We start from the raw sequence: 17,397 nt of genomic DNA on the forward strand, positions 1-17,397 counted from the left end.
AGCCTCCATTATGGAAAATGGAAAACTGTCTCTTTTAGTCAGTCCAAATGACCATTTCCATTTTTTCTTGCTTAGGTCGGACTGTCTCACAGATTAACACTTTGCAAATGGTCAGCTAAAATTACACCTTCCAGTAGCCTTTGATTTTGTTGATTATATGGTGCTGGTGGTACAAATGCACGGCTTGAAAAGTATTAAAAGTATTGCTTTAGAATGATTTATGTGGCTTTAAATATGGTAAGCAGCTGCCTGTGAAATATGAGCCATTTACAATAGTAATAATCTTCCCGGTTTGTATGGCTACCTCTGTGAGTATTGACAGTATGATGGTTGTGGGGCGAAGGAGAAAATTACTAGGATTTAAAAGATACTTATGCATCAGAATGTCAGCTGGAGTGATCCTCCAAGCACCTCTCCATTCTGTGATGATGACACCCATTTGTCTAGTGGCAGCTTGCTTATTATTACACTGATCTTATTTACATGATGACATGTCCATTTTTGCACTGTAAACAGCACACCAGCTTATTACACAGCAAAAAAAATAAATAAACTACTGCAGGCTTCACAGTAAATATATGTATTTAAGCCACTAGTAATGGTTACTTTTAATGCAGGAAAATCGCTCGGTGTTGTTGGATGATTTAGGGATATAAATAATAATGATCGGGTAAACTCGGTTCTCCAGGAGCAACGAGGTATGAATTGCAACTTCAGCACAACATCTCCAACCCTTGTGTTTCAGTGGTGTCCAAAGGATGCTCTGCCAGTTACTCAGGCATATCTTCTGGGCAGGATGGGTGCATTAGCAGAGTTGTCGTCTGGCGGCATAGGAGCTTGTAGCTCGTTTGCATATCCTCCCAAAAGCCTCTGCTGAAGACACCAGAGATCACGGTTTAAGATGATTGGGGCCTGGGTTTCTTGCCACTATCTGCACCAGAGGGACAAAACTGCTGAGGTCTGATGACCTAGCAGTTGGTCTGCATACCCTCCAAACAACCTCTACTGAAGAAGCCAAACAGAGGCTGGCCACTTACACGAAACTAAAAAACCTCAGGCTTTTCTCTGAAGGCTGTAAGACCCACCTTTAAAAGAACCACTCTAAAGAATGCGCAAACAAAAATCACTCGCTTCTACATGAACAAAGCAAAATGTGGAACAAATGAGGAAACGACTGAAATGAGTGAGAACAAGAACAAGAAGGGAAGAGAAATTCTACTCTCTCCTACCAATCTCTCTTACAGCCATAGTGAAGGACTGGTTATGCAAAGAAAGGAGTGTACTAAAAGCAGTGATAAAAGCCTGAATATATTGGAAGCAACACAAAATATCCTCGATACAGCCGATGAGGCATCCCCGAAACTGAAAGCCAAATCCCAAGTTCCCCCCGAACCATCGTTAGATCAAAAAATGGAGGAACTAATGTTAAAACAAATTTCGGAATTGGCCTCGGGAAACAATAAACCTTCGAAAGACTCTTATCCTCATTCCCATGAGACAAATGAAGAGGGTCTCTCAATCATCAAATGGCTAGTGCTCCTTACTGAGGACATTGAATCCATAAAGTCCTACCTGGACATTTGCACAAAAATTCTTACCATCATGGCTGACTCCTGTAAAACTTTCTGGAGAAAACCCGTCGGAATGCCTGCAGAATCGGAAAGTAACCATGGCCTCGCCTCCACCCTTTGTAGGAGTGGCCCATTAAGGAAGGGTAAGAAAGCCTGCAGAGCTAATGCTTGTAAAAGAAGACCCATAGTTCTACACGAAACTAACCAGAAGGAAATGCATAACAAAAAAAGGAAGGACACCAATATGTGTAAAATCTGCACATAAATTTGTGCAAATAGATGCAAATTTACGATTTAAATAGAAATGCAATGCAATATGACCTATATGCCCTCACAGTCCGCTGTCCAGGTGCTGATTGTTATTTTTCAGTAGACCAGTATAAGTATTCATAGGTGACCTTATAAGGTTGTCCCATGTTAAAACTCATTATGGTGTCACTTCCTGTTTTTTATTAAAACAAGAACTGGGTCAGCTGATGATTTTTTAAAAGTTTTTTTATTTATACTCTTCAAATTTATATATTTCATTAGTTTCACAATCAATTTGACACTTCAAAATTTGACTTCCTTCCCCCTCTTTCAGCGGTTCCTTAAATTTTTTTCTTAATCTGCTTTTTATATCGGTCCTGGAGGTCTTGCTGAACATGATTAGAAGGTATACAGTTAAAGGTATACAGGTCGGAGCTAAACAGTATAAACTGAGAGCATTTGCAGATGACCTAGTTTTGACGTTACAAGAGCCAGAATCTAGTACTAAAAGAGTTTTAGAACTAATTCAAGAATTTGGTCAGGTGGCAGGATTCAAATTAAACAAGTCAAAAACTAAGGTTTTAGAGAAAAACTTAACATTGACTGAAAGAGAGAAGTTTCAGAGTGAAACAGGTTTAACTGTGGTTAAGAAAGTGAAATACCTGGGGATTAACATGACAGCTAAAAATGGGAATTTGTTTAAAGACAACTATGAAAAATGTTGGGTGGAAGTGAAAAAAGATTTAGAAATTTGGTCAAATTTGAAGCTTTCCTTGTTGGGTCGAATTGCAGCTATAAAGATGAATGTATTGCCTAGAATGTTGTTTTTGTTTCAAACATTGCAAATTGTGGACAAGATGGACTGTTTCAAGAAGTGGCAGAAAGACATTTCTAAATTTGTCTGGCAGGGCAAGAAGCCCAGAATAAAATTTAAGATATTAACTGATGCAAAGGAAAGGGGTGGATTTGCCCTGCCAGACTTTAAACTTTACTATGAATCAGCAGTGTTCTGCTGGTTGAAAGACTGGCTGCTTCTTGAGAACACAGACATTTTGGATCTAGAAGGTTTTAACAATGTTTTTGGGTGGCATGCATATTTGTGGTATGACAAGGTTAAAGCACATAAAGCATTTAAAAACCATATTGTTAGGAAAGCATTGTTTAATGTTTGGATTAGATATAAAGATTTATTGGAAAATAAAACCCCAAGGTGGTTGTCACCAATGGAAGCGAAAGCTCAGAAAAAGCTCAATATGGAGGCCAGATGGCCGAAGTATTGGGAAATTTTGGAACAAGAAGGAGATAGACTGAAACTGCAGAGTTTTGAGAAACTAAAAAACAAAGTGCAAGACTGGCTTCATTATTATCAGATAATGGAGGCTTACAATTTGGATAAGAAAGTTGGCTTCCAGGTGGAAAAACCTCTTCATCTTTAGTCTCCCATTCTAACAGGATATTGTATGCACCTTTCAACAGTTTTACTTTCCCTTCTATCACTTCTTTTTGATAGATAAATAAATTTCTATACAGTTTAGGTAGTTCTGTCCCTATAATTCCTAAGTGATTGGGTCACTTGCATACCCCTAACAAAGTTTTTCACCATTCACCTGGCCCTCAGTCAGTCAGTTTCCCATAAACAAGTAGTGGGTGAGAGAGCAAAGGGGGCAGGACCTGTCTGTGAGGCCACTGGCATGGCTGCAAGGGGCACCAAGCGGTTACGGGCACTGAAAAGCGGCCATTACAGTCGCTTGGCTCCAGCTTGCTTTGTTTGAGCGCTGCATCTGTGTCCCTGCCCCAGACTTTGAGTAGGAGGTGGGGGACTGGTGTAAAATATGTCCCTATTTTCATCTGATAGATGTTGGAGGGCATGCAGATGTTTATCATCAACTGCTGCCTGGTCCTTTCAGCTGAAGACCCCAATAACTGAACCTGGAGCCTTCTGCATTCTAACTCTGCTGTCAGGGATTGGCCGGATGCAGAGGAGAGGTAGGATGCACCAGCTGAGGACCCCCCAAGGGAACCCCCAAGGGAAGAAGGGGATTGGTGGTTAGGTGACTATGAGGAGTCAGAGGGAGAAGAGGGAGCAGACTGAGAGGAGAAGGCGTCAGAAGCTGAAAAGGCAACAGGGTTTAGTGAGCAGGAAGAAGCTGAGGCAGAGAGCAGTGCTGATTCAGAGCTGGAGAGGAGGGGAGCCAGGAGACAGAGATGAGGTCGGCTGCTGAAGAATCTAGGGCAGGGGTCAGCAAACTTTTTCAACAGGGGGCTGGTCCACTGTCCCTCAGACCCTGTGGAGGGTCAGACTCTATTGGGGGGGAATAAATGAACTCCTATTCCCCACAAGTAACCCAGAGATGCATTTTAAATAAAAGCACACATTCTACTCACGTAAAAACACCAGGCAGGCCCCACAAATAACACAGAGATGCATTTTAAATAAAAGGACACATTCTACTCATGTAAAAACACACTGATTCCTGGACCACCCATGGGCCAGATTTAGAAGGCGATTGGGCCAGATCCAGACCCCAGGCCTTAGTTTGCCTACCCATGATCTAGGGAGTCTCCCCCTCCTGGGTGTCTCCCAGAACACATAGAGAGAGAAAAAGAGCAGAGGAGAATTGGCTTGTGCGCAGACACAGTCTCCAATTGCTTGGAAAAAATACCCTGGGAGCAGGAGACTTAGGCAGCTGTAAGAAGGCAGGGACCTTCAGTCCTTGCAGCTGCCTCATTGAGGCAAGACCTACAGGGAAGACTTGCTGGGACAACCAGGTCTGCAATGTTTTTGTTTCTTTGAAGTTAACTTCTTTGACAGCTGTGTTTTTTATTGCTGAATTACGCCTGACTCCGGCTCCTGACATCTGCATTCCACCACTGAGCTTCAATCTCTTCCCTAAACAGAGCCTGTCCTTATCTGTGTCAGTGTTCAGCCACTATGGGGAAAGGATGAGGGCATAGGTGCCATCTCACACCGAAGATTGCAGATGCTTCAACTTTGCTCATTGACTTTGTGGGGGCTCAGCCCCACAAATATATTATTGTGGGAACCAAAACACCCTGGAGTTGGCTCCAGTGGATGGGGGCATGTATGGCAAGGGCAGGAACCTATTTCCAACCCAAGGGCCATATTCCACTATGGACAACATTCTGAGGGCCACGTGCAAATGGTGACTGGGACCAAAAGCAAACATGGACAGAGAAACGTTACCTTTGTACAGCAGGCTAGTTTCTGCGCGTGCACACACACATACACACAATCTATCCTCCATCCAGACAAGGACCTTTAATAACGTAAAGGCCAAAACCGACATTTTGATGCATTCAAAACAGAATGGCAGTACATTTCCAGGTTTTAAATGAACTGCTAAAAATGGATAACAGATAACTCATATAAACTTGCCATCAGAATGTAGGTGAGGCTAAGTTCGTGCCACAACTTGCTTCTTCTCTTAGAAGTTGGCAACGCGGTTGCAAGCAACGAATATAACATTCTGCTTTCAAAGTTTTTGCTGAAGGGACACACCCTGCATTCCCACATGCATGTCTGTTTAATCATGCCCAGCGCAGCTTTCCAGATTTGAATGAACTAATAAGCCCAGTCCACAAATGGACATGAGCAGTGGAAATGGCCACACTTTCAGTGTCATGAGAGCCGAATACATCACAGCTTCCCGAGGGTGCCTTCGCAGAAGCATCCTCCTCATCCGTGATTTGTTCACTTTGGGCAGAGCAGCCAGATGATATCGTTTCCAAATTGTTAACTTCCAGTGTTTCATTTCATGGCACCATCAAATGAAAAACAGCCTCTTTGCAGAGCCAACCCTTCCTCCTGAGCCCAACTGGAATAACAGCTCCCCCTTGAATACCTTCCCTCGGAATTGCCCTATGCCAGGTTTTCCCCTGGAAAAGGAGGGATGGGTCTTTGCTCAGTAACTGCTTCGCATACGGAAGGTCCCAGGCAGTAGTGGAGGAACCCTCTCCATCACCCAAGGTGGTACACACAACATCCCAATCGAACTGCGCACACACGACAGCCCATACAGACACTGTGTGAGCGGCAGCCATACGAAAGCCTATCATAGATTCCTGTATATTTTACAAAAACTAAACCATTCAATATTCCATTAATGCATCCATCAAACCTTATTTACGCTGTTGAATTTATCTTAATGCTGCCAATGTTTATACTCAATTTCCCCCCATATATTCAATAAACGTTTTCCAATCTTCTCTAAACATACATTCTTCTTGTTCTCCAATTCTATATATTAAATCTGCAAGCTGCGCATATTATGTCAGCTTAAGTTGCCATTCTTCCTTAGTTGGGACCTCGCTCGTTTTCCATTTTTGGGCTAACAAAACATTAGCCGCAGTAGTGGCATACATAAATAACCTTTTTTGACACCTAGGAATTTCAGTCTGAATTATCCCCAATAGAAAGGGCTCTGGTTTTTTGGAAAAGTACTTTTAAACATTTTCCCCCCCAATTCATCATGTATTATTTCCCAATACTCTTTTACCCTTTTACAAGTCCACCACATGTGAAGGAACATTCCCTCCACCTCTTCGTATCTCCAGCACATGTCTGATTCAATCTTATGCATCTTTGCAAGCCTACTCAGAGTCTGTAAATCATTTTCAAGTAGTTCTCCTTCAAATAATAGCATGCTGTAAACTTCAAATCACTTTTCCAGAGTTTTTCCCCAGGGGTTAAAATCTATATTGTGTCCATGGCAGGGTGCTTTCTACCAGCTTGGGTTGGTATGCCAGCTGAGATCCTATCCAGAGGATTGAACCTTGCTAAAGTTATTCACACGCTAGTGACTCCCAGGCTCTATGCACAATCAGAGAAAATTGCCTCCCTTCTTCTTATGCTAGGAAACACTTCTGCTGGGGGAAAAAACCATCCCACAAGCATCACCACTGTACTGGATTTCACCAAGAGCAAATCACCAGTGCTCTGTCATCACACGGAAAACCTTCCCTGTAAAAGATGGCCCTTTTAAAATATGAAGCTCCTCAGGCAAACAGGGAGCCTGAAACAGTATGTTTTCTTTAAAAGGGAGGGAAAGAGACATAATAAAGGAAGCCGGTGTTACTGAAACAATGAATGACAAAGATCCTAAATCTGCAGATGAGCAGAGGAATTATGACACTGAATGAAGTCTTTTAACAAATGCCGGTGAGTCAACAAAGTGCACTCACGCTGCCTTCATCAGCCGTAGTTGTGATACTTTGCAAAGGTGCATGGTTCATTCAGTGATATTAAAATAGTTGTCAACCCTGTTTCTCTAGGGAACCGAGATTTGTAGTTTTACAGGAGCGTTGAAAGCCCCAACGCTTTCACATAATTGCAGCCCCGTAACTCCAGGGGGTGAGGGAGACAAGTTACTTAAATCAGCTTAGGTTTGGAGTGCAGATACAGCCAAAGGTGCTTTTCATAAGTGATGCTAAGAACTCTTATTAGCCTGGAACGTGTAATCTCCTATGAATATTATTGTGCAATATAGACAAAAAAGGAAAGCCCTATTAGAACCAAAAACGCAGTCTTGCCCATGCAGATTTTATTTTTTGTTTTTAGCTTGTATTGCAAACTGCATAAAGCAAAGAAGCATTTTAAGTGTCACTTTTGAAATCGGCACAATAATGCAATCTTCAAAGTCTCTGTGTGAATAATTGTAGGACTTTAAACGTGCAACGTGATGTGAAAGGATTTTTGGGACTGTTGGAATTTGGTATACAATGGTACCTTGGGTTATGAACTTAATTCGTTCCAGAAGTCCGTTCTTAACCCGAAACCGTTCTTAACCTGAGGTGTGCTTTCGCTAATGGGGCCTCCTGCTGCCACCACGGCGCCGCCACGTGATTTCCGTTCTCATCCTGGGCAACCCGTTTTCAAGTTCTCAACCTGAGGTACTACTTCCGGGTTAGCGTAGTTTGTAACCCAAAGCATTTGTAACCCGAAGCATTTGTAACCCAAGGTACCACGGTATCTGGTCTGGTAAGACTGCAGGTTGAAAAAAATTAAGAAACTTAAGGAATCAGTAAGGGGCAAATTGGTTGGTTGCTTTCTATCTGTCACCCTCTACTGATCCAAGTAATTTACTGCAAGTGTTATTGCTTCATTCCTAACAGGGACTAACAGTGCAATCAGAAGCAAGTCTTATTAAGTTAAATGGGACTTAGTCCTAGATAAGCAAATAGGACTGCACACTTACCTGACAGAAAAGCTGCACTAACTCAACAGAACTTACTTCTGAATAAACACTGTATATTTATTACCATTCATTTAAAATGAAAAAAACATAAGAAGCCTTAAAAAAATCAACCCCTCGCATGCCATCTTGCACAGACTTCTGTTTCCAACAGACACTGCCTAGAATTTTGGGTGCTGTGGTTTGTTAACAGTTGCAGGGAATTGTAACTCTTTGAGGGATAAACTACAGTGCTCAGAATTCTTTGAGGGAAAGAAAGCGCTTCAAATGTGCTTTAATAGTGTGCCTTCTTCTTCTTTGGTGATCACTTGTAGGCGAGTAAGATTGTCTTCCATAAACACGGTTTCGATAGTGGGTCCGTAAGTGACTGTGGAGGCCAGTTCTGGATCCACATGTCCTTCCACAGTGGGGACATAGATTTCAAGGCAGGAGTTGATCACGGTGAGGGTTTGCCAAGCATGCCTTCCTCTTAGCACATTTCACCCTTTCAACATGAGTTTGAGCATCATCAAAGCCCATGACACCTTTGGTAAAGGCTGTTTTCCAATTGGAGCGCTCGCAGGCCAACTGTTTCCCAGTTGTCGGTGTTTATACTACATTTCTTTAGATTTGCCTTGAGAGAGTCTTTAAACCTCTTTTGTTGACCACCAGCATTACGCTTTCCATTTTTAAGTTTGGAATAGAGTAGTTGCTTTGGAAGACGATGATCCGGCATCCGCACAACATGACCAGTCCGATGAAGTTGATGTTAAAGAATCATCGCTTCGACACTGGTTGTTGGTACTACCACACTACTGTGAACATAGCCATAGTCATCTAAGCCAGGGGGCACTCCGCATCTTGTGGCAATGAATTCTATAAGCTACCTGTGCAATGTTCACATTGTCAAGGGAATAAAAAACATGGTGGCAAAACAGAAATACAGTACTGACAGTATGGTTTTATAACATTTTCAGTTGCAGAGTCATTTGTCTTTATGTAGCCATAATCTAGATGGCTTAGGGCATGCATAGGCAAACTCAGCCCTCCAGATGTTTTGGGACTAAAACTCCCATCATCCCTAGCTAACAGGACCAGTGGTCAGGGATGGTGCGAATTGTAGTCCCAAAACATCTGGAGGGCCGAGTTTGCCTATGCCTGGCTTAGGGACTAACACTTACAACTCGCAAGTTTTATTACAGGCTTCTCAAAGGACACATTGTTTCAGGGTAGATTTTAAAGGAAAACCCTTTTTTCCACATGGTGACAGCCAATGGAGTCACATGGGTTTCCAGCAAGTGTTGCACCCCCTAACACGACGCTGTACACCCCCCCACCTCCTTGGAGAAGGTTCCTTCTTTCACACTGAAGATGTAGCTTCCTTCTTCTCCCCAAGGAGGTTTTCTGGAGTACGGGGTCTCCCAAGGCCTGCCCCTGAGGAAATGGGCAACTGTAACAGTAGTGCAGGTAGCCATATTCAAGGAAGAGGGACCAACTCAAAGATTTTTGCCCCACAAACTCCACCTCAAACCTAGAACCAGAAATGCTTCACATCCAATAAGTGTGAGAAGGGACGCGGGTGGCGCTATGGGTTAAACCACAGAGCCTAGGGCTTGCCGATCAGAAGGTTGGTGGTTCGAATCCCCGTGACAGGGTGAGCTCCCGTTGCTCGGTCCCTGCTCCTGCCAACCTAGCAGTTCGAAAGCATGTGAAAGTGCAAGCAGATAAATAGGTACCGCTCCGGTGGGAAGGTAAACATACCGTGTGCTGCTCTGGTTTGCCAGAAGCGGCTTAGTCATGCTGGCCACATGACCCGGAAGCTGTACACCGGCTCCCTTGGCCAATAAAGCGAGATGAGCGCCACAACCCCAGAGTCTGCCACCACATGGACCTAATGGTCAGGGTCCGTTTACCTTTACATTTTTAATAAGTGTGAGAGGAGGGGGTGTAGAGAGCAATTCACTTTGCTTGAATGTTGCTCATACATTTAGCAAGCAGTTCAGAGAGGCGGTGAATTGTTTGATTTCACTTTTGAGCTGCTCCCATGCCAGCTCACCAAATGAGGAAGTTTAGAAAGCAATTGCAGGAGCAGGACAATGTGGGGAATCTGTACAGGCAGCTGCTTAAAAGGAAAACACCAGAAAAATTGTGGCACATGCAGAGTCAGTGCACACACAGCATTGAGGGTTCACAGCCAATGTTTTTTCTTCTTCTGTATTTGAAGATGATTGAAAACACAAGCCAAAAACACAGGAATTGTTATTCTCCTTCTGGGCACAAGATGGCATCATTACTTCACTGGAAACCCAAAGAATGTCATATGAACTCCCTATGCAAAGTGATTAGCGCCTGTCCCAGGCAGGTATTTACCAGTGCCCCAAAGCCAGCAGAGGGCCTCTCTTCCCCATATTTCACATGCAGCCCTCAAGGCCACAGGCAGCTTGAGGGATCGCTTAGCTTGCACACCCCACCTCTTCCATCTTCCCTTGCACAAGGACCGTCATAATCTTGGTAACCCTTCACTAAAAACAAATCCTCTCAATAGGATTACATGTTTATATTCAAAGTTTTCCTCGGGCTAGTTTTTAGTTTAACTTACTAAAAAGATATACAGTGATACCTCAGGTTGCATACGCTTCAGGTTACATACGCTTCAGGTTACAGACTCCGCTAACCCAGAAATACGTAGTACCTCGGGTTAAGTGCTTTGCTTCAGGATGAGAACAGAAATCGTGCAGCGGCGGGGCGGCAGCAGCAGGAGGCCCCATTAGCTAAAGTTGTGCTTCAGGTTAAGAACAGTTTCAGGTTAAAAACGGGTTAAGTACTTAATTCGTTCTGGAGGAAGCAAAGTTCTTAACTATTTCTGGGTTAGCGGAGTCTGTAACCTGAAGCGTATGCAACCTGAGGTACCACGGTACCGCATATGCAGAATTGCTTCGACTGTCAAATATATGAATTCCATTAGGAAGTTGAGCTAAGCTTTGGACAGGAGTATTCAATATGGGGCCCTCCAGACTACAATTCCCACCATTCCTGGCCAGAGTTGTAGTCGAACAACATCTAGAAGGCACCACAGCATCTAGGCCTCTCCAAAGGTATTGCTGCCACCATCTTTAGGACCAGGTGCTGGGATACGCAACAGAGGTTTACCAGCTCTTTTAGAGACCCTGGCCATACTATGTGAGAGAAAGCTCAGTTGGTAGAGCATGAGACATTTTAATCTCAGGGTTGTGGATTCAAGCTGCACGTTGGGCAAAAGATGGCAGGGGGTTGGGCTAGATGGCTCTCAAGGTCCTTTCCAGTGCTTCCCCCCCCCCTTTAAAAATGTTTATGGGTACTCTCATTTTCCTACTCATATTGAAATAACTGCCCCTCAATGAGGCCAAACTTAGATTCACAAAATGTCTACCCCCTGTGTTCCCCCAAGAAAAAAAATAGGACTGGTCCTTTCCAACTATACCAATCTAGGATTCTATTAACAAACAAATGCAATTTTAAACCAACAAATAATGGACCAGAACCTTATTTCCCCAATCTTTGATAGGTAGGTAGGGCCCGTCTCTGTCTCCCTCCTTCCTGGCTTCCAACACCGCTGCAGTAATCCAGCAGCTCTGAGAGCCCAGTTTGTCATCGTTATTATTATTATTATTATTATTATTATTATTATTATTATTATTATTTGAATTTATATACCACCCAATACCCGGAGGCCTCCGGGCAGTTCACATAAAAAAAAACCCCTACATCATGATGTAGTTCAAAGTACCACCTGTTGGAGACATTTTGAATTTTGGTGGCATCCACACTGGGGCTTTTTGTTCTAACTCCCTGGATTTACAGCACCAAATCCTAGGATAATTTTTCAGTTTCCACTTCAGTAACATTTTTCATAACTCAAATATTTAGTCTGTTGTCTCTGGAAAAAACTATTCATGGACAATGGCTCTCAACTGAGATGTTCCAAGGCATGAAACTAACATTAGTTGAATCATTACAGTACCTTACGTAATACACCTGTGAAAAACTTCCTTGAGTCTTTTAATCACGGGGCATGAGACTGCCACTCGTGCATATTACAACTGACTTCAAAGCACTGGGGGAGAGGAATATTTAGGAATTTAGTGACAGGCACGTTCTGCAGAAGGCAGCAATGACCAACTCAGATAAACACTGTTGTCAAGCACTCGGAATGGAAGACAAGACGGTGCAACAGGTTGATGTCGTTTACGTCTGAAATGAGGCAGCATTCATATGAAATGAAGTGTCTCGGGGAAGTAATTATTTAACTCACGTTGCTCGTCACAGATAAGAATCACAGGTGATATTAACAAAGGAAGAAGTACGGTATGTCTACAAGTAAACCCTGTATTAGGCGCAACTGATATGCACACAATCTTGCACATGTGCTCAGGCCAAACCTGGAAGTGACCTGGAAACATCATAAAAGATGTCGCTAAAAGGGCAGAATGGAGGTGGGGCAGAGCAGGGGGGGGGCAGAAAGAGGTGTTTTAATTGCACACTATTTCACGCAAGTGTGCAATGACCCAGAATTCAACCCCCGCGCAAATTGAGGGGTGTGTGTACATTTTTAAAAAACGCCTCTGTACATATTTCATTAAGCACCAAATGAGCAATACACCAATACTGTAACACATGTGCTATGGGGCTTTTACATCAGCACCATAGCATCAGCCATTGCCTTCCTTCTGCCATGGATATGGAATTAGTGTATGGAGCATAGGCATATATTGGTACGATTCCCTTCAGCCCCACTGCAGAGCATTTTTGGAACCATCCTAAACCTGTGTTGTTGTTGTTTAGTCGTTTAGTCATGTCTGACTCTTCGTGACCCCATGGACCAGAGCATGCCAGGCACTTCTGTCTTCCACTGCCTCCAGCAGTTTGGTCAAATTCATGCTGGTAGCTTCGCGAACACTATCCAACCATCTCGTCCTCTGTCGTCCCCTTCTCCTTGTGCCCTCCATCTTTCCCAACATCAGGGTCTTTTCCAGGGAGTCTTCTCTTCTCATGAGGTGGCCAAAGTATTGGAGCCTCAGCTTCAGGATCTGTCCTTCCAGTGAGAGGGCTAATTTCCTTCAGAATGGAGAGGTTTGATCTTCTTGCAGTCCATGGGACTCTCAAGAGTCTCCTCCAGCACCCTAAACCTGTAGCCTAACAAAAAAAAACCAAAAAAAACCACCGTTAGGTGCTCTTCCACTGTGCCCAGTTACATGGCGGTGCTGTTGCTAAAGGCCAGACCAATATGTGATGAGGTGATGAGGATACATGATTTAATCCTGGATGAGAGTTCCAATCCGGCATGCTGCCCTTATCAGATATAACTTGTGGAAGTAATGTGTGTGATCCTGCAACTGCTGGTAAGAACAGTGGGTCAAAGATTATACAGATTTTGTAAGCCTGAGTAAGAAAGGAAGCAACTGAGGTGACCATGAGACATTCCTTATGACGATTAAGGAAAGCAATTATACAGTACTGCAATAAAAAAACAATTGAACTGTTTACCACATCTGACATATACCTACTGGGTTTTTTACAAGTCTATAATTGGGCTGCCTGGCCTGAGTCATTTCCTCTACATATGGAAAGGCAGCAACCAATTCTCTTGCATTTCATGGGACCCAGCTCTAGCAATGTAAAATTCTGTTATTGTTTTCCCCTGAAACAGAGCTGATTGAATTCAAGTTCCTGTATTTGCCACTCCAAGCAGCAAATATACTATGAACGAATAATGCCTCCGGATAAGGGACTTTGTCACTTAATGAGCTTTTAGAATACCTGTAAATTATATTCGTCATCATTGCCAGCAGCATCCCCAGCTCTGCTCCCGGCGGCCCACGAAACGGCAGACGTTAATTGACTTCTGAGGTCACTGCAACATTTTGAGCACGATAAATATTAAATCGCTGGGCATTAAATAGGAGGCTACTTCAGAAATGGGACGCGGGTGGCGCTGTGGGTTAAACCACAGAGCCTAGGACTTTTCGATCAGAAGGTTGGCGGTTCGAATCCTCGTGATGGGGTGAGCTCCCGTTGCTCGGTCCCAGCTCCTGCCAACCTAGCAGTTCGAAAGCACGTCAAAGTGCAAGTAGATAAATAGGTACCACTCCAGTGGGAAGGTAAACGGCGTTTCCGTGCACTGCTCTGATTCGCCAGAAGTGGCTTAGTCATGCTGGCCACATGACCCGGAAGCTGTATGCCGGCTCCCTCGGCCAATAAAGCGAGATGGGCGCCGCAACCCCAGAGTCGGCTACGACTGGACCTAATGGTCAGGGGTCCCTTTACCTTTACTTCAGAAATACATGTGGAACTCATAACATAATGTTACAGTGTGGAGGGCTCCCTCCTCAGGATGGTGGTGAACCCATTCTATTCTCACCCCCCAACACACACAAAAACATGAGAGACAGACAGACAGACAGACAGACAGAGACAGACAGAAAGACAGACACTGTCAGGAGGGGCCATCAACAGCTCACAGGTTATATGCCTAGTGAAATGAGAGACACAGACAGCTTTTTTCAGTCCTTTTATTTTAATCCACACAGAAACATAGCAAAACTTGGAATGTACAACCTCATGTTTGAGCCAACGTTGCTCAGAGTGCCAGTCCACCCCCCTGGCACTTACTTTGTGGTGCTCAGACTTCTCCAGTTGCCAATGGTGGCTATTAAGGGAATATCTCTTTCTCTGTTTGGCTTTCTGCTCTGAGACACGAAGGGCACGTCTGGTGCGGGGGGAGGGAGGGGGCTCTAGCATATTCTCCAGGGACAGTGTGTCACTTGGCTGCTGCACTGTTTCTAACGCATCTGACTCCTGTCTCTGTTCACTGCTATCTTACTCCTTTTTAAATATATTGTCAATATTTGGCCTTGAGCACAGCTGCTAACCTTTGAACTCAATTGTTAATTGGGAGGAGCTTGGAGACACAGCCCCTCTGTTTCAGACGAAGATGCCTAGAGCACCCTCAGGGCTGGAACCTAACCATTTTGGGCAGGTGCAGGGGAAGAGACAAGGTGCAGCATTTTTGACTGGGTCTGTGGGCAGAGCTTAGTGGTGTTTAGCAGGGCCAGGAGCAACCGTAGCACTTCCTGATAGGTCTGTGGGTGTAACCGAAAACAAACAGTGGCTGCATTCCCACTTTCATTTATTGTGGGGCAGGCGCTTCAAGTGTTGGGTTTTTTATCTGTGTTCACAAGATGTTATCCAAAATGCATGTACTGTTTCTGTACTTTGTTGTGAAATGCTACTTTTGGGGGAGCTGCGGTCTAAACTACTGAGCCTCTTGGACTTGCCGATCAGAAGGTTGCCGCTTCAAATCCCCGCGACAGGGTGAGCTCCCGCTGCTCTATCCCAGCTCCTGCCAACCTAGCCGTTCGAAAGCATGCCAGTGCAAATAGATAAATAGGTACCGCTGCGGGGGGAAGGCAAACGGTGCTTCCATGTGTTCTGGTTTCCGCCACGGTGTTCTGTTGCGCCAGAAGTGGTTTAGTCATTCATGCTGGCCACATGACCTGGAAAGCTGTCTGTGGACAAACACTGGCTCCCTCAGCCTGAAAGCGAGATGAGCACGGCAACCCCATAGTCACCTTTAACTGGACTTAACCGTCCAGGAGTCCTTTACCTTTTACTGTTTGATGCGTTGATACTCAAAGCAGCTTCACACTGATTGGCTGGAGACAAAATAGGAACAGCTTAAGGATTCCCATGCATGGGTAAAAACACTCTCACCCTGTCAACACCCTGGTGTATACAAAAGCAGAAATGAATCTGACACAAATTAAGCCTTGTTGATGTGATCAGCTGAGGTGGGGAGAAGAACCTTGAAACTGGAAAATGCTATAGCTTCACTGCGCTCTTATGGTGGTAATCTGAGCACACCCACGGTTTCAAAGAAAGAGCTGATAGCCCCCAACCTTTGAAACTCCCTCCCAGGGAGATACATATGGTCTTGTTACCGCTGGCTGAAAGAAAAGACCACCCAAAAAAAACCTCTGAAGACATTTTTATTCTAGTTTGTATTTGGTTGAATTTGTGCAGTACTTAGGAAACAACAATCAAGTAAGGTTGTTGTTCCAGGTAAGGATATATAGGACTGCAGCCTTAATTTTGAAGATGGCAATTGGCTGTGCAAATGTATATGGAGTTCTCATAGGGTGGTTCTCAAAGGGTATGTAGCGTCACCAGTGCCGGATTTATGTATAGGCTAAGTAGGGAGCCTCGTCAGCCCACCCGCTCCCCAGCGGGCAATCTCCCCTCTCCCAAAATTGCAAACCCACTACTTCATGTGATGGCAGGGCAATTCAGGCCTCTAAATCTAGGGGGCCACACCAGCCTGCCATCTCCCCAGTGCCGCAGTCTCCCCTCTCCCAAAATTGTAAACCCAAGACTTCATGCAAGGGCAGGGCGACTCAGGCCCAGCAACTATGAGACTCAGGGCTAGCCAGTGGGGCCCAATTTGAAGCAGTGGGGGGCAACTTGTAGCGCTCCAGTTCACAGCCAGAGTCTGCAAAATCTTACAGATATAAATAAAATCCATCTACCGTAGATTGCCCTGGTGCGGAGGCCCCCTTAGGAGCAGCCCACGGGGCTCAATTTGGCCAAATTGCTCCAATTGCCTTAAGGTCAGCCCTGATGAGACTGTGCAGGGACTGGACTGACAAGCCCTGCACCTTCTAGGTCCCTGGCGTCACTATTCAGAGTACAGACTCAAGGACTTGTTATGGAAATAAAGGGAGGGGGCACTTATTGGAAATCAGTTTTGTCACCTCTTCTCCCCCAAACCCTGAGACAATGAGCCCAGCCACCTTTTATTCACAGTCGCATAAGCACTACACTACAGTATGGCCATAAACCTGTATGTTCAACCGCTGAAATATACACCCAATATGTAGCAATGGAGATTTATGTTACTGCTTTATGAATGAACACTGTGTTTTATGAATGGACTCTGTATTTTGTGAATTACCTAAGAGCCACCAATAGGGAACTCTAGAATCTGACAGCTAACCAATTGGGTACTACCCAACAGCGACCCCTATTGCTGAAAGCAGGTAACCAGCAGGGAATGCTTCAGCTCAGCCTTTGCACTGTTGACTGAACACGCCCTGCTATGCAGATAAAGGAGAAAGCTTGTAAATTGTATCCCTTCTGGCATCCTGGCCAACTCTATTACACTGGTGTAAACCCTGGTGCACCAGAAGCCCAGAATAGCAGCAAATAAAATCCGCTCACACGTCAGCAACTGATAAGACTTGTCAACCAGTTCTTCCAAAGTCTTCCTAAATTATAAAGCTCCAAAATACAGGCCAAAAGAGAGCAGGTCTGGGAAGAGCGAGGCATACAATGGGCACCATCAGTGAAAAGGC

Source organism: Podarcis raffonei, chromosome 7 (genome assembly GCF_027172205.1).
Source record: "Podarcis raffonei isolate rPodRaf1 chromosome 7, rPodRaf1.pri, whole genome shotgun sequence".
In the NCBI taxonomy this organism is placed as follows: Eukaryota; Metazoa; Chordata; class Lepidosauria; order Squamata; family Lacertidae; genus Podarcis; species Podarcis raffonei.